Raw genomic sequence first — 19325 nt, 5'->3', positions numbered from 1 at the left:
TACTGTGGACGGCTTGTCGCTGGAGACCCCGACCTCATCCTTTTCTTGCTCCATGGCCCTCCTGTGCCCATCACCAGTTCCCAAGGCCACAGGCTGCAGCCCCGGTCCCTCACTTCCTCACGAGCCCCACCCTCTGGTCTCCCACGAGGAATCGGACTGAACAGATGGAAAGCATTCACTGGTGCTGGGCATGTGCTAGACCATCATTGCCTATAAATTTCCTTTCTTAGATCTGGAACCTTTGAGTTGATTTCTACAAAGCTGCATTGATTATTATGGTTGAGTACAGCAATCCAAGAATGGTATTTTAGACATGAACTATTTTGGTATCACTGACTTAATCTTTAAAACCAGTAACTTCTGTGCATAGACAGGGAGACTGCCATTCAGATAGAAATCATATCCATGTCTAGGCATCCACTTGATATATCCGCATCTAGCTAGTTTTTAAAGATGTTTGAGATCTTTCCCTTGCATGGAAGCGGAGTGTGGTTAGCCTGCTTATGCTCAGAGGCCTTTTCCAGCACAGATGAAATTCCAAGACAATAAAGATTTTGATCTGATGTTAAGTTCCTTTGTGCAAACAAGCTTGCATAGCAAAATGGTGCAGATAAATGTAGATGAAAATGGACCTAGATAAATAAATGAAACTGTATTATGTTTCTCTAGTATAAACATAGATTAAATGGTAGGAGGACAAAAATAGGTGAAGTGGTAACATAAACTGACTTGTGTAATCAGAGGGTCAGCGCTGACATTTTTCTCTCTAGGCCTTTTCTAATAGTTTTGTTGCTAGGGCTACAGTGTTTTTGCCAGATTGGAACAGGATTGTCTGCTCTAATGGAGATTAAGTAGCTTTCCCAGCTAGATTTTTTTTTTTTTAATAAGCATAGATTAATTCTGCTGACTTTCAAAGCCATAATCATGAATAATGGAAAGATTACCAAAGATCTGTTTTTAGAAAATATAACTAATAAAATTTGAAGTTTAATAGACAGGTTTCTTCCATAGTTATTCCAACACAAACTTTTATCATGGTTACAATGAATAAAATAACTGAAATACAGTTTCACACATGGAATTTTTAAAAATGAGAAATTATTTACAAGTTAATCCAAAAGTTAATGCCCCAAGGAGTAATGGACAATTCTCCTGGTAAGTTGGAAAACTGGTTCACAAATGCTTGAAAATTCGTACTTGAATTTCTTCTATAAACAATACAGATAAGGTTTAGGAAAATGTCCTCTGTGTTTTGGTTGCTTCCCATCATTGGTCAGAGTCATCTGAGGGAAGTGGAAATACAAACTCACCGATGAAACTCAAAGCCCAGTAAAGGAAAACTGACTTATTCAGGACACTCAGTTGCTAACAGGATGTAGACGGTAAGAGCCACTCAGAAAATGGTGAGGAAACATTCCTTTCGATGTGCTTGTTATGGAGTCAAATGAACTTCCCCGGCCATGGACAAAAGGAGACCATCTAAACTTTAGATCACAGTGCCATTTGCGTGCCCCTTGGCCCTGCAATTCTTTTTGTGCACTACAGCGCGAGAGTTAAATGAAACAGTTCATGTGAAATGCCAGCAAAAGACAGCTGCTGTGCCTTTCCTCCTGGTGTCTTTCTGTAGCCAGAAGTCCCAATGTTAACTTCAGTAAGAGAAGCTGAATATTAGTCTTTAGTCAAAAGAAAGTCACAGTACTAGTGCCACCTGGTGGAGAACATAGGTATTACAATGTAGCATTATTTCAGCTATCCTGAATTTTCACATTTAATAAAATTAAGATAAATCTTACAATGAAATGAAACAGAAGGTAAAGAAAAAATTAAATGTGTGTGTGTGTACCTGCTTTATTATGCTAGTAATTTTTCAGTCCATAATTATAAAACATATAGGAGGTTAGGAACCTAAGAAACTTGAATGCATACTAGTAGTAAAAATGTATTCAGCATCCATGTTTACACAGTGATCGAAAATAGAAGCATGCAGCATTTTCGCTGTTCTCAATCTATTCATAGGCATCATGTGCCAAAGGGGCTCCCTTCCCGTTTTCAGATAAAAATTCATTGTAGGGTGTCCTGAAGAGTACCTCGAAGAAATAGCCAGTTATATTTCAATACGGGATTGAGGTGAAATAGAGGGCCATCCTATTTGAGGTACTGTGGATGGATTCAACAAATAATGATGTTTTAAATGTGAGCCTTAAGTATCAGAGAATCAGTTGCTTTGAGCCAGCGACGGGTTTGAACATTTGTGAACAAAAGAGCAAATGTACCTATTACAGGGTCAGCAAACTATAACCCATGGACCAAATACAGCAGATCAGCTTTTTGTTACTGGAACACAGCCACGCTCATTCGTTTACTTACTGTCTGAGGAGCTTTCATAACGACTGACTCACTTGAGTAGGTGCAGGAGACCATATTGGCTGCAGAGCCTAAACTGACCCTTTACAGAACAAGTTTGCCAGTCCCTGGTCTATTAGAGCCTTTCATTCGATTTTCACACCTCTCCCTACCATCTCCTTGGGAGGAGTGTATTTCCCTTTCCCACTGAAGTTTGGCTTAACCATGAGACTTGCCTTGGTCAGTGGAATGTGGAAAAGCATCAGTGTACAAGTTTGAAGCGAAGCCTCAGAGTTCTGTGCCCCTTCAGTGGTCAAGTGAGACGTGTGACCTGTAGACTTACGCGAGAATGAGGCAATCTGCTGACCTGCAGACTTTAAGGAGAAACAGATGTTTGTTGTCACTGTTGTGCTTGTGTGCATGTTAATTCCTTAGTTGTGTCTGACTCTTTGCAGCCCCACAGACGGCAGCCCACCAGGCCCCTCTGTCCATGGGATTCTCTGGGCAAGAACCCTGGAGTGAGCTGCCATTTCAGCCAATACATGAGATTGTTACACCTCTGCGTAAAAGTACCAGAGGACTGACTTCTCTGTCCCTCTAACGACACTGGGGGAAGGGCCCTGCAGATTAGGTGGGGTTCAGTCCCTTTTGGGGCTATTCCGGACTTTGAGGGGCTCAGCTGGAGCACGTTTCATTCCTCTACCTACAGTAAGCAAAACTGGGTCAGAGTGCAGGCCATGTCTGGAGGCTAACCAGACTCTCTCGGAATCAACTTCTCTATGTTTAACATGGTGTGGCAGTCACAATTCTTTCCTCTGTTGAATTAAACATTTCCCTCCCAAGGTGAGCCTCAAGTTATAGCAAGAGGGTGGGACAAGTTCAATGGGGATTGAGGCCAGAGTTTTCCAGTCAGGCTTTATCAATAAAGCTCACAGCTTGGCTTCTTCCTACTCAACTCCAGTAAGTGTATTTCTGAATTGATATATAATCTGTAAGTGGTAAAAAATGATCATGACTAGCTCCTCAGAAAACTTACAATAGTAATATGCAATCTAATTTAACCATCTTAACAACGCTGGCTGCATCAAAGTGATCAATATTTAAAAATGCAACTTCCCAGAATTCTTAGTCTTACATCTCAGCTTGTTAAAATGCTAAGGCTCTTCATTGTCACTTTTTTTTTTTTAAACTATCCATATTACTTTTTTTGAAACAATCAGTTTGAATCCTTTGGAGATATCACTGGGTAACACCAGTGACCCATTTATTACAGAGTTCACAAATTTGTGACTTGAGAGTCCTTGAGGCTGCCCTAGTTCTCTAGTTTTCAGCCTTCCCTTTGATCCTTTATGTAGTTAATGTTCTTTCATTAATTTTTTTCAAAGCCAGTTTTTGCTTTTTTTTTTTTTTAAAGAGCCTAGATAATGCAGAATTGGTACTATAGAGTAACTTCTAGGCAATAGACTGTATGGCAGAAGCTTCTATTGAGACTAACATTCAAATCCAGAGCATGAATTTCTGGACATAACTCTTGAAAAGAGAGTATGAATAATAAATCAGTATTAAGATCACTAATATTAAATACATAAATGACAGACATTTAAGTGTTTTTGGTTATCCATAATGTTGCTACTGGTGTGCTTTTAGGAGGAAAGAACCACATTTAGTTTTCCTATTAGCAAAGGGGCAGTGTTTCCAGAAGCAGTCATTGCTTCCTATAATGATTTTCAAACATATTTCCTAAAAACAGGACCATAATTTTTAACTCTCTTCATATTTTTGCTCAAGTTCTACTTTTGCTTTCCTTCTCAATGACTATATCAAATGTCAACAGCCCAATAATTCAAATGTCTTAATATTGACCACTATAATACACCTCATGCTGCTTGGAAACAGAGATTCTGTTGTTCAGTTGCTAAGTTGTCTGACTCTTTGCAGAACCCCAGGGTCCTGTCCTCCACTATGTCCTGGAGTTTGCTCCTATTCTCGTCCATTGATTCAGTGACACTATCTAACCATCTCATCCTCTGCTGCCCTCTTCTCTTTTTGCCTTTTGTATTTCCCAGCATCCGGGTCTTTTCCAATGAGTCAGCTCTTCGCATCAGGTGGCCAAAGTACTGGAGCTTCAGCTCAAGCGTCAATCCTTCCAATATTCAGGGTTGATTTCCTTTTAGGATTGACTGGCTTGACCTGCTTCCAGTCCAAGGGACTCTCAAGTCTTCTCCAGCACCACAGTTCAAAAACATCAATTCTTCAGTGCTGAGCCTTCTTTATTGTCCAACTCTCACATCTGTATATGACTACTGGAAAAACCATAGCTTTGACTAGACAGACCTTTGTTGGCAAAGTAATGTCTCTGCTTTTTAATATGCTGAGTTTGTCATATCTTTTCTTCCAAGGAGCAAGTGTCATTTAATTTCATGGTTGCAGTCACCATCCACAGCGATTTTGGAGCCCAATAAAATCTGTCACCGCTTCCACCTTTTCCCTATTTGCCAAGAAGTGATGGGACCAAATGCCATGATCTTAGTTTTTTGAATATTGAGTTTTGACCATCCCAAAATCAACACAATTTCCACTTCTACATAACTGCTTTTCTTATTCAGGAAAAAAAGACATGGCTGGACCTAAGTTAGATACTTTTAGCTCCTCTCTGGGAATGGCTTTTGCAGCAGCATACATAAACCCATCATCAAAGACGGGCACCTGTTTGTCCAGCAGCACTGAGAGATGAAAGAACGTAAGACATAGGCCTTTACGCTCCACAAGCACCCAGCTGGATCAGAGAGAGATTCTTCCAAGTGAAATAACAGACAAACACACAAGGAAAGAGACCTGCTCAGCCACCTTGTGGTCCTCTGTCCTCCTTTCCTCTCCTTCCTAAGATCTCGAGCTCTGGAAGGGCCAGGACTCTGTTTCATTCCTCCTAGTACTTGGCACGCAGTGTTCTTACTCTGCACGTTAACAGATGCTCATTATGTGATTTTTGAATGAATGGATACCGATTATGTGTACTTACTTAATAGTGAAGGTTGAATGAATGAATACATATAAAGATCTTAGAACAGTGTCTGCTACTACATACTTAAAAAACTGAATTATTACAAAATGGGCTAAGATTTAGTATAGACATTAGAAAGGAATTTTTATGAGTTTGCCTTAAACTGACCTTGGAAAAATAGGTGGGAACTGAAAGAATATACCTGATGAGAGTATTAATGAAGGCACAGGCAGAAGAATAAACATGATGTTTAAGGATACAGCTGACCTTTGAACAACAGTTTGAATTGTGCAGGTCCACTTATATTTGGCTATTTTTGAAGAGTAAGTACTATAGTACTACATGATCCATGGTTGGTTGAATCCATGGGTTTGGGGTAACCACAGATATGGAGTGCTGGTTCTAAGTTTTACTGGGATTTTCAATTGCTTTAGAGGGTCAGTGTTCCAACCCCTATGTTGTTCAAGGGTCAACTGTATACGGAAAATTAGACTGATAATAAACCTAAGAGCATAGAAAGGTTCTATACAATCTGACATTTGCTAAACTGAATTAATTCCAAATGACACTTATCATTTTACATAAAGAACAATGTTTATTTTAAATCTGCTGTTATAGGGTGAAGGAGGTTTAATTAAAGCTTGTCCAATAAATTGAAAGTACCTCAAGACTTACTCAACTTTGTATCCTTAGGCCCTCCCTACAACATAGTAGGCACAAGAAATAATATGCCGTACTGAATCCGTAACTACTTAACTGTATCAACACACCAATATAAAAAATTTAATACAAATTTAAAGCATACACATTTAACTTTATTTCATCATTGTCATTTAAAGCTTGATTTTATAAAACATGAAAAGACATTCTTAAGAGTTCTGTATCACAACAATTTGAAGAGTGGGAATACCCACAGCTTTATAAATTCAAGTTACATAAATTAAACTCAAATAATTGGACATTTTTTCAATATGGAAACTATACAAATGAAATAAATGGCAATAGGACCCAATAAAGAGCAATATTTCACTACTTATGGATTATCATTAGTTCCTTTCAGGATCTAAATGAAGATTCTGAATATTCGTATTTCTTTTGTTCTATTTTATATTTAACTATTTCTCTACATTCTGAGTCAAGCTACTTGACCAAAAGCCTGACTTAGAGAGGCATTTAGCAAAAGTTTTTCCACCTACGGTTACTACCTTGAAAGAAAGTAACACGGCAGTACTGATGTAATCTGTGCAGTAACTTATGTCAACCCTATGGAAAGTCAGATAGGTACCAAAACTGGAACAATTTTGCACAGATTCAGTAAAGCATCATGTTAAGTTTTCCTCATCTAAAAACTAACCAATGAAATAAAACATACCAACTATAGGTGATCTGGAAGGAAAACCACATTTGAGAGTTACAAGTACATTATTGTCCATATCTCATCCTCAGTCATTGACAGGAATTTTGTAGGCTACCATGCTATTTACTTTGTGAATTGTAGTAGTAAATGAACGAAGACGAACTTCCTCAGAATTGGTAATGAACTGTGGTCCTGACTCTTCCCATTTTTCAGGTACAACCAGATCTTTGTCTGTATAAATGAGGAGATCAAATGAACCTAAATTGGAGATAAAATCATTAAAGTACATTATTTTTTTCAAAAGTAGAAGAACCCTCCTTGTCTCTCTCACATTTTGAACCACCCACAGTATTAGAAAAGGGAGTTTAGCCTGGACTGTAATGACTAGTCAATTGCTTTTCCTCAATAGAAATTTACTGTAGTACAGAAAATATTGCACTCCTTTTGCTTTATCTTATGAAAAGTTCAAGTTTGCTTTTTTTAAAAGAGAAAACCATTATTTGCAAGAAGTATATAGTTAATCACATAGGATAGCATAAAGGTAACCCGAAGGAAAGCTAACATCTGGGTTCTGTGACTGATGTAGCCTGGGGCCTAGAACAGTGTCTCGCATATAGAAGGCATTCAGGAAATATCTGATAAGGTAGAAAAGCAAGACAGTTCTGGCTAGCCTTCAAAATATACATAAAAAATTAAGATAATGAAAGGGATTACATTAAGACATTCAAGAATGAATACTGTGGAATACTTTCATTCCTTTCCTTTTCAGAATTTCAGAATTTCTAGAATGCATGTAACACTACTTCTGCTTTATAATACATTTTTCATTTTTATTATGTAATATTAATAATTAAGAAAAATTTTAATAAAGGGCTAACTCTTAAACTAATAGCTTAGTCTTTTCCCTGACAAATTTTAAGTCAATGTGAAGCTGTATAATACTTACAAGAAACTTCCAACAGTGGCAGAAATGTCACTGTAGCTGTGATCTGTCTGATCACTGAACGGATTTCATCTTGGATGGCTTTCTGAGACTTTTCTCTGGGTGCACTATTGGAGAAACCAAATCAATTTACGTGTTAACAAATTATTTAAAACATTGGTAAGACTAACTGATTAAATGTTTCCAAGATCAAATAAGTAATACATTAAAATGGAGTTTTTTGTGTGTTTTTTTAAAAGTTATAAGTGTATCATCAGGACCTATATACCACAAGAGGCATATGCATTTTTATTATTTCATTTATCATTTTAGTCATTTTTTAGGGGTAGTCTTAAAATCAGGTCATTTGGTATCAGATAATCGGAAAACTGGCCAAGTGCTTCAAGTTAGGCAAACTACAGCACCTTTTAAAAACTGAAAATAATAGTATCTAATAATAGTATTATCTAAAATATTTTGTTGGTGCAATCACTTTGGCATTTTTCGTAATCACTCAGTTGCGTCTGACTCTTTGTGACCCGATGGACTGTAGCCTACGAGGCTCCTCTGTCCATGGGATTTTCCAGGCAAGAGCACTGGAGTGGGTTGCCATTTCCTTCTCCAGGGGATCTTCCCGACCCAGGGATCGAACCCAGGTCTCCTGCATTGCAGGCAGACGCTTTACCCTGTAAGCCACCAGGGAAACCCCTTAAAAAATGAAAATAATAGTATCTAATAATAATAGTATCTAAAATATTTTGTTGGTGCAATCACTTTGGCATTTTTTTGTAATGCTTAATTCCCTACTGCTTCAAATAAAATACTAAATTAACTATCAAATTATTTTTATAAGCTAAAAATTTCCTAAAATAGACCAAAGGCTTCAGAAACAAACTACATTTCATTATGAGAAATGATTCTGAATTTACCAGTAAGCAAGCCTAGGACAATGCTAGACATGATCATATGGGCATTTCCAGACAGGTGGTCTGGAAACTTTTTTATGAAGTGTCTTAGAAGATTTGGGGCATTCAATGAAATACAATAGAGCTGAATCTTAGGCTGGGGGAATCTAGGATAATCTCTTATGGTTAAAAGTACCTTTAAACAATTCACTAAAGGGCCACCAGGTACATACTACCATAAACACTGAAGGTGAAATTCACCCATTTACACTATAGGCAAGTCTGTTAAAAGTATATTATCTATGTAAGACAGTGAACTATTCTTTGCCACAGGAGACTAAGGATCAAATTAACATCCTAGAAAAAAACTGTACTTTATATGAAACTTGTTCAATATAATCAGAACTCATTTAGTAAAGAAAATAAATTTTAAAACATGAGAATGGAAGTAACTGCTACTTACCTGTCATCTTTTGCAGTCTTGTCACACTCAATATCAAACTGCCATCTTTCAAGGACCTCTCCACTTTCAATATTTGAGATGACTACCACCAGTTTCTGAACTGAACACTTGTATAACCATTCTGCAATACACAAAACAAGGCATCTTTTTTAGTTTGCTGCATTACAAAGCAACTGTCCTCTCAAGACCGACTTCCTATCCTCAGCAAATTTCTCCCACTGCTATTTTGGATCTCCTCCAAACTATGCAGAAAACTTTCCCCATCAATAGCCTAGCTCCCGATTTCAAATTCTCACTATTTCTGCCAGGCATAGCACTGGGGGCTAAGGACAGTGAACACGAGGTACTTCCATCCTAATCCAAGGGAAGGGTGTAGATGTCACTAATCTAATCACAACAATAAGTGTGAAATTATAATTGTTGTAACCGCCATGATGGTGCAGTTTCCTATGATGTAGTAGCAGTTACCCATCATGGGGCAACATAGAGCACAATTAAAGCACCGAATAGGGAATTCTGACTCACGGGGTTTGAGTTTTGTCCTAAGAGACAACAGTATACATATGCAAAACAGGGAAGAGGGTATAGGTTTTAAAATATGAAGTAATTTATTTTTGGCTGTGTCAGGTCTTAGCTGTGGCACGTGGGATCTTCCTTGCTAAAGGTATAGGTCTTAAAGACTCAGAACAGAGCACTGGATCAGAGGACTGAAAGGAGGCCAAAACAACTGCAGTTTAAGAAAGGGAGAATGAGCAAGGCTAGTCTTACAAGATAAATGGGCCAGACCACACAGAGTCATGGGAGCCATTAAAGACGTGATACTAAGAACTAAGAAGGTCATTACTGTGTTTGAAGCAGAGTATGATGTAATTAAACTTGTACTTGAAAACTATCCTTCTGGATACATGTAGAAAGTAAGCTGGAAGTAAACAGGGGATCTAGGGCACTAAGTAATGAATAATTCAAGCAAGAGCTAATAAAGACTTAGAGAAAGATATACTGGTAGAGATGGAGCAGTAGACAGATTCAAGAGATTTCATGGTTAAAATTGTTAAGATTTATTGGATTACCTTAGGGTAAGGAAGAGGAATGAATCAGGGATAGCTCCCAGGTTTCTGATTTATATCAGTAGTCAGATGGTTGATCCAGTCACTAAGAGGAAAGAGAACTGAAATGGAGATGATCCTAAATTCAGTTTTTAATATACTGAGTGTGAAGTGGTATATTATATAGCTGCATAAAGACATTAAGGGAGTCACTCAATGTATGAGCTGAGAGTTAGGAGAGGCTTTGGTTAGATATCGGTTCATGAGTCAGATACACAAGTTGTTACTAAAATTATCTACACGTAAGAGGGCCTCAGATTGAGCCCTCAAGTAATCTTAGAAATTGAGAATACTTTATTCAGGAATCGGCAGGTATAGAAAATATTTTAGAAATATTGAGGGCTTATGGGTCACCTACATAGCATAGTCTTCTTTAAAATGTGTAATATTCTTAGCTTGCAAGCAGTACAAAAATAAGCCACTTGCTGGACTTGGCCTGTTGGCCTTGCTCACCCCTGGCATATATGAACAACTTTTACCAGTTTACCTGTGAAAAAGAGATTGAGTGGTAATTTGAAGATATGGGGAAGTTGGTGATTTTTTTTTCCTCTCTTAAAAATGGAAATGAAACCAATGGGAATAATCCAAACGAAAACAGAGAAACTGACAACATAAGAGAGAGGAAATAGGGTCAAATTCCTAAGGCTAGAGAAGTGGAATTTAAAAGACTGAATAATTTGCCTGTAAAGCATTTCCTCCATTTGAACTCAAAGGGAGAAGTTAAGTAGGAAAGTGTAGATACATCTGACAAGAAATGTTATTGGTCTCAAAGGACACAAACCAAAAACCAGTAACTTGGGCAAAGCTGGCTTGCTACTTCTTCAGATTAAGATGACGACATACATCCATAGATGCCTAGAGGTTCCATACCAAACAATCTGAGTGCAGCTGTATGAACGACTATGGGTGGCTTAGCTCTCAAGTTAATGAAAACGCAATGATGTAATCTGAAAAAGAAGCTAGCTGAAGCAACAAAAATGATTCATGAATTTTAAGGTTAAAAAAAAATGCGGGCTGTAGTATTTTTAGAACTAGTATTTTGGAAGATCTAATGGGCAGAAAGGGAGAAACATTTTACAACACAGAGAAATTAGAAACAAGAATCCTAAGTGGAGAGAAATATGAAAGAGAAACTACTAGAAATAAAAGGAATATATAGAGCATACTGATCCCACAATACTGCAACTTCTTGAGCTAAAAGAAGAAAATGAGTGCGCAGATAGAAAAGGCTTACTGACTCAGAGGCATGATGAAAAAAAAAAAAGACAAATGGAAACAGGTGAAAAATAAGAAAATTCTAATGAGTGCTGTTATTTAGTAGTTCCTTCTTTTTAAAGTTTAGTTCCCTAGGTTGAATCTGATTTTAGTTCCTTCATCTTAATATAATGATGGCTTTAGATTCCAAGCAGCTACAAAAAATATATGCAGTGGATTTCTCTCAGATAAGAAACTCCATCATAATTACATAAAATTCCAATGTGTTCTATCATCCCTGAAGGAGTTGATGGAGATTGTTTTGTTAAGCCATATCAGATTCTGAACCTTAAAATATTCAGCCTATTCAAAAGTGGAGGAAGGGTGGGAATTCTTTCAATTTGTATGTTATTTGTTTCCCTTCCAACTGGTTCACTGTATGGGAGATGGTAGTGCATTTTACACTACCCTATACAGAGCTGAAAAATGACCACCAAGAAGCTAGAAAATGTGGATCGTAGGTGTGCTCGTATCCAACTCTTTACAACCCAATGGACTGTAACCCGACAGGCCCTTCTGTCCACGGGCTTATCCTGGGAAGAATACTGGAGTGGGTTGGCATTTCCTCCTCCAGGGGATCTTCCAGACCCAGGATGGAACCTGAGTCTTCTGTGTCTCGTACACTGGCGAGTGGATTCTTTACCAGAGTCACCTGGGAAGATCCTATTAACATAAAGGCCCACAAAACTCAAAACTGTGTCCAACAATAAAATACCTTTTAGTTGATCCACCACATTATTTAAGTATTTTATGAGCTCAGGATCAGTAGTTACAAGCAAGGTTGAGACCGTGTTTCTGCACCCGAGTAAAGGTTTCCGATGGATATATGCCACGCTGATATAAAATACTGTTGATGCCAAACGCTGAAAACATAAGAAATATTAAAGTCATCGTCACGTTGTAACTTCTGGGGAAATAAGGCATATGTAGATGGGGCTATGGTTTCATGATAGTGTAAAGTTATAAATGTCTAAACACGTGTTTGTGTTTTGCTGAAAGCCGAGTAGGTACAAAGTGGCATTTAAAAAAAATCCTTAAAATCTTGCGTCTAAGTGACAGCTGCATATGTGGCAACAGAAGAAAAATGCCAAACCACTAATCTACCAGTGCCAAAATTTCATTTCATTGTAAAACAAGTCCAAATGCCTATTTTATGGTTAGAGGGTGTCAAAATAGGCAACTGACAGACGGGTACCAAGCCCAGGCAGGCCTCTCCCACGTCTCTTTCCTCCTTTTCTCCTCACCGATCCTGCCAGGTTCTGTCAGCAGGTACACCTGGCCAGCTCAGAACAGCGCTTCCCGAAATCTAGCCCGTCTCGGTCCACCCCCGAGGCCTCCCCGTAGCGGGGGCGGGGGGTGTAGGAGGAGCTCTGCACTGGAAAGAAACGCTCCCGCCAAGGGGCCCACCGCAAGGCGGGCCCCCGCGGCACCCGGGCCTCCTCCTCCGCCCGGAGCAACGCGAGCGGAGGCGGTGCCCGCCGCCCCACTTCCTGATCCCTCCTGCCGGCACCCGAGGCCGCGGCTACAGGGGCCGGGATTCGGGGCCGCTCCGGCTGAGCCGCGGGCCTGCGGGCGGCCTGCGCTCGGCTCTCCCCGCCCTCCGCTCCGCGCGAGGAGGACTTACAGAAGAACTCGGCCACGATCTCGGCGCTCCCGCGCAAGGTGATGCCTTGCTCCCGGGAGAGTTGCGGCGCCATTGCCAGGCCCACGGATGACGATACGCGATTCCACCCAGCAGACAGCGGCGCCAGGGGCTTCCGGAGCAGTTCCCCGCCACTAGTTTAAAAAGGAACGACGCAGGACGCCGTCGCGCCCTTTGCGCAGGCGCGGAGCGCCTCTAGACCCCGCCCGTCGCGCCCTTTGCGCAGGCGCCAAGAGCCTCTGGACCCCGCCCTGCGCAGCGGGGCCCGCCGGGTTCTCTGCCCCTTTAGGAGCGGCGGTTCGCGCAGGCGCAGTGGGGAAGCGTGGCGGCGCAGTTCCGGGTGGTTACACCTGGCCGGGTTCCCGCTGTAGTTGTGGGCTGGCTGGCGAGCTGGCGGCTAGAGGGGAAGACGGTAGGTTCAGGTTTTAGTGGCCGCTCTCTAGGTCTGCGGACCGAGCGACCTAGGAGCACAATTCCCGAGTTTGAAAGATCTTTTGAAAGGGTTATGAACTGTCCGCCACGCTGAGTGGCCCCAGTGATGTTTAGTCAGCGGTCGGAACTTGCTGGGTTCTCTGGGAGTTTGCTTCCCTAGTGGCTCAGACGGTGAGGACTCTGCCTGCAGTGCCAGAGACCTGCCACGCACGATCCCTAGGTTGGGAGGATTCCCTGGAGAAGGGAATGGCAACAACGCACTTCAGTATTCTTCCCCGGGGAATTTCATGGTAGGAGGAGCTAGGGAGGCTGCAGCCTATGCGGTCACGAAGAGTCGGACGCGACTGAGCGCCTCACTCTCACTTTCTTTCAAAGCAGCTGCGTGCCGCAGACAGGGTTTTAGAGGTATTACTGTGCCGGCGTAGTGTTTTTCCTGAGAAACTGGGCTAGGGATTAAAGGGACGAACGGCATCCCTTTTTCTGCCCCTCGTCCTGGCTCAGCTCGCGTCTACCCCCGACCCCGCTGCTCGGCGGAGGCTGGCGGCAGCAAGAGTCTGCGTCTGATAGTCCAGCTTCTACTCTGCACCCCGCCACCCCTAGGCAACTGGTCAGGAATAGAGTCATCTCACCAAAAAGGCTCGTCAACACTGAAGAGCTTCTCAGTGAATTTTGACTCAAATCCAGAGGCTTTTAATGTTTCTATGAGAAGCATTAAGCAGATGTTTAGTCGCTAAGTGGTGTCTGCCTCTTTTGCGACCCCATGGACTTGCAGCCCGCCAGGCTCCTCTGTCCATGGGATTCTCCAGGCAAGAATACTGGAGTGGGTTGCCACTTCCTCCTCCAGGGTGTCTTCCCCACCCTTGAATCTAACCGGCATTGGCAGGCAGATTCTTTACCACTGAGCCACCAGGGAAACCCAATTAAGCAGATAGTGTACTACTAATGGCGTGTCACTTGTGAAGCAATTGTATTTTTACAGCAGGTGGAGAAATTATTTGTAAAATGAAGTCTGAGAAACCTGCCCGGATGTAGTTATTTAATTATATGAGAAAGTGCCTGAGTGTATTAGTTTTCTATTGATGTGTAACAAATTATGACACATTAGTGGTTTAAAAAAAAAAAAAAAACCCATTTATGATCTCAGTCCTTAGATCTAAGAGTCTGGGCATGGCATGGCTGGTTGCTCTATGTATTCTTGTAAGTTTGAAGTAAAGGCACCTGGCTGCAAGAGGGATCTCATCTAAACTCTGGGTTTGAGGTCCTTGGTTCCTGGCAGATTTAATGTCTTTGTTCTTAAATTGAGGTCCCCATTGGCTTGCTAGCTGTTGGCCAGAGGCCAGTCTTGAGCCCTTGTCACACTTCCACTGTCTCTCTTTCCAAGGAGGTCCTTTTTAAACAACTCATGTCCATAGGTTCGTGGATTTATCTCTGGGCTTTCTATTCTGTTCCATTGGTCTATATTTCTGTCTTTGTGCCAGTACCACACTGTCTTGATGACTGTGGCTTTGTAGTAGAGTCTGAAGTCAGGCAGGTTGATTCCTCCAGTTCCATTCTTCTTTTTCAAGATTACTTTGGCTATTCGAGGTTTTTTGTATTTCCATACAAATTGTGAAATTCTTTGGTCTAGTTCTGTGAAAAATACCGTTGGTAGCTTGATAGGGATTGCATTGAATCTATAGATTGCTTTGGGTAGAATAGCCATTTTGACAATATTGATTCTTCCAATCCATGAACACGGTATGTTTCTCCATCTGTTTGTGTCCTCTTTGATTTCTTTCATCAGTGTTTTATAGTTTTCTATGTATAGGTCTTTTGTTTCTTTAGGTAGATATACTCCTAAGTATTTTATTCTTTTCGTTGCAATGGTGAATGGTATTGTTTCCTTAATTTCTCTTTCTGTTTTTTCATTGTTAGTATATAGGAATGCAAGGGATTTCTGTGTGTTAATTTTATATCCTGCAACTTTACTATATTCATTGATTAGTTCTAGTAATTTTCTGGTAGAGTCTTTAGGGTTTTCTATATAGAGGATCATGTCATCTGCAAACAGTGAGAGTTTCACTTCTTCTTTTCCTATCTGGATTCCTTTTACTTCTTTTTCTGCTCTGATTGCTGTGGCCAAAACTTCCAACACTATGTTGAACAGTAGTGGTGAGAGTGGGCACCCTTGTCTTGTTCCTGATTTCAGGGGAAATGCTTTCAATTTTTCACCATTGAGGGTGATGCTTGCTGTGGGTTTGTCATATATAGCTTTTATTATGTTGAGGTATGTTCCTTCTATTCCTGCTTTTTGGAGAGTTTTAATCATAAATGAGTGTTGAATTTTGTCAAAGGCTTTCTCTGCATCTATTGAGATAATCATATGGTTTTTATCTTTCAATTTGTTAATGTGGTGTATTACATTGATTGATTTGCGGATATTGAAGAATCCTTGCATTCCTGGGATAAAGCCCACTTGGTCGTGGTGTATGATTTTTTTAATATGTTGTTGGATTCTGTTTGCTAGAATTTTGTTAAGCAGTTTTGCATCTATGTTCATCAGTGATATTGGCCTGTAGTTTTCTTTTTTTGTGGCATCTTTGTCAGGTTTTGGAATTAGGGTGATGGTGGCCTCATAGAATGAGTTTGGAAGTTTACCTTCTTCTGCAATTTTCTGGAAGAGTTTGAGTAAGGTAGGTGTTAGCTCTTCTCTAAATTTTTGGTAGAATTCAGCTGTGAAGCCATGCTGGGAAAACTGGTCAACCACTTGCAAAAGAATGAAACTAGAACACTTTCTAACACCATACACAAAAATAAACTCAAAATGGATTAAAGATCTAAATGTAAGACCAGAAACTATAAAACTCCTAGAGGAGAACATAGGCAAAACACTCTCCGACATAAATCACAGCAAGATCCTCTATGACCCACCTCCCAGAATATTGGAAATAAAAGCAAAACTAAACAAATGGGGATCTAATGAAACTTAAAAGCTTTTGCACTACAAAAGAAACTATAAGTAAGGTGAAAAGACAGCCGTCAGATTGGGAGAAAATAATAGCAAATGAAGAAACAGACAAAGGATTAATCTCAAAAATATACAAGCAACTCCTGCAGCTCAATTCCAGAAAAATAAATGACCCAATCAAAAAGTGGGCCAAAGAACTAAACAGACATTTCTCCAAAGAAGACATACAGATGGCTAACAAACACATGAAAAGGTGCTCAACATCACTCATTATTAGAGAAATGCAAATCAAAACCACAATGAGGTACCATTACACACCAGTCAGGATGGCTGCTATCCAAAAGTCTACAAGCAATAAATGCTGGAGAGGCTGTGGAGAAAAGGGAACCCTCTTACACTGTTGGTGGGAATGCAAACTAGTACAGCCACTATGGAAAACAGTGTGGAGATTTCTTAAAAAACTGGAAATAGAACTGCCATATGACCCAGCAATACCACTTCTGGGCATACACACTGAGGAAACCAGATCTGAAAGAGACACATGCACCCCAATGTTCATCGCAGCACTGTTTATAATAGCCAGGACATGGAAGCAACCTAGATGCCCATCAGCAGATGAATGGATAAGGAAGCTGTGGTACATATACACCATGGAATTTTACTCAGCCGTCAAAAAGAATTCATTTGAACCAGTCCTAATGAGATGGATGAAACTGGAGCCCCTTATACAGAGTGAAGTAAGCCAGAAAGATAAAGAACATTACAGCATACTAACACATATATATGGAATTTAGAAAGGTGATAACGATAACCCTATATGCAAAACGGAAAAAGAGACACAGAAATACAGAACAGACTTTTGAACTCTGTGGGAGAAGGTGAGGGTGGGATGTTTCAAAAGAACAGCATGTATGCTATCTATGGTGAAACAGATCACCAGCCCAGGTGGGATGCATGAGACAAGTGCTCCGGCCTGGTGCACTGGGAAGACCCAGAGGAATCGGGTGGAGAGGGAGATGGGAGGGGGGATCGGGATGGGGAATAAGTGTAAATCTATGGCTGATTCATATCAATGTATGACAAAACCCACTGAAATGTTGTGAAGTAATTAGCCTCCAACTAATAAAAAAATTAAAAAAAAAAAATAAAAAATAAACAACTCATGTGATTAAGTCAGACCCCGACAGATGATTTCCTCTTTGTTAAACCTAATCTTCAAAATGATTTTGCCTCATAACTACATGTCTTACCACACTCAAGGGGAGGGATTATATAGGATATGTTCCCTGGAGATCACAAATTTGGGGGGCCATCTTAGAACTCTTGTCTATATACAGTGTTATATATCAGAATTTAATCAGTTTGAAGAGTGAAACAGGTATATAGCTAATAAGCTGACTTGATCCAGTAATACTTTCCTTACATCCTTTAGTCTCTGTGGTGCAAATTTGTGTGTATTTAAATCACCTCCTTTTCATTTCTTCCACCAGGATTTCGGGTTAGAGCCACGCTGGTAGAAAATGGTGCCCACCTTTCTCCATATAGAAATTGTCTCTCTTTCTAAGGAGCTTACTACTTAGCACTTCAGGAAAGATATCCTTCAGTTTCATAATACTATAGTTTGTAAATTTTTTGAAGATGCAAATAATCATTAGTATCAATATAATTTGGGAATTCTAGAAGACTGGTGAAATATATGAGGTTTCCATGTAGAGGAAGTACTTACTTTCTTTGTGTTCTTAAGAACTTAAGTTCTTATGACTTAAGAACTTGAAATATGCTGGTTTGAATAGAGATATGCTACAAGAATAAAGTACCAGATTTTGAAGTCTTAGTATGAAAAACAAATGTGTGTATAACAGCTCATATATATATATATATACACACACATATATATATATATATATAGGTGCTCAGTCGTGTCCAGCTCTTTGGGGCTCATGGACTGTAGCCCACCAGACTCCTCTGTTCATGGGATTTTCCAGGCAAGAATACTGGAGTGTGTTGCCATTTCTTTCTCTACGGGATCTTCCCAACCAAGGGATCCTATCTGGGTGTCCCGCATTGTAGGCTGGCTGGCTATTTACCTTCTGAGCCACCAGGGAAGCCCTGTAAAGTATATTGATAGTAATGTATATTGATATGTCTTTAATTGATTACTTATTGCAATGATACTATATGTGCATTGAATTAAATAAAATATTAAAATAATTTTACTTTTTTTTCTTTTTAGTTTTTTAAACTACCAGAACATTTTACAATTACATATGTAACTTGTATTCTGTTTCTACTGGATAGTGCTGGTCTTTTTCTATGGAATCTAAGAGATAACTTGTTTTAACCAGAGTCCCAAATGATTCTGATGCAAGTTCTTAAATCACTCTTTGAAAAGCAGTAAACTCTGATGGTGATTTTAGTAATGCCGGCCCAGGAGCTTGAATTCTTGGACAAAGTGGATGCCAGAGCTTAAATAAGATGTACATCAGAGCAAGATGTTTTGAAAAAAGAATTGAGTTTTGATGACTGATGTGGAGGAAGGATGAAATGGTAGTACAGAATCCAAGGTGGCAAGCATGCAGTATATGCTAGTGTTGGTCAAAGCTGCTTAACTCTGAGCCTGTTCTGTTTCTTGCTTATCACTGTAACACGTGATTCTAGAAGCTTTGGTGGAACTCCTTTCCCATTAACTTTTGGGTGCTTGATGTTGACCCCATCTTATCTAAAGCATGCACTGTTAGACAGAAATATAGATCAATGGAACAGAATAGAAAGCCCAGAGATAAATCCACGAACCTATGGACAACTTATCTTTGACAAAGGAGGCAAGGATATCCAATGGAAAAAAGACAACCTCTTTAACAAGTGGTGCTGGGAAAACTGGTCAACCACTTGTAAAAGAATGAAACTAGAACACTTTCTAACACCATACACAAAAATAAACTCAAAATGGATT

At 39.9% G+C, this 19325-nt stretch overlaps 1 protein-coding gene and 1 pseudogene across 1 annotated transcript in view; both read right to left on the bottom strand.

Moving 5' to 3' along the window:
- Window positions 1-19325, bottom strand: part of LOC122673217 — a 499807-nt gene that overhangs the window by 45242 nt on the left and 435240 nt on the right. The window lies entirely within an intron of this gene.
- On the bottom strand, window positions 5968-13063 carry LOC122673610 (annotated as a pseudogene).

Source organism: Cervus elaphus, chromosome 17 (genome assembly GCF_910594005.1).
Source record: "Cervus elaphus chromosome 17, mCerEla1.1, whole genome shotgun sequence".
Lineage (NCBI taxonomy): Eukaryota > Metazoa > Chordata > Mammalia > Artiodactyla > Cervidae > Cervus > Cervus elaphus.
Note: the sequence above shows the minus strand (reverse complement) of the source record. Positions and strands in the feature narration are given on the sequence as shown.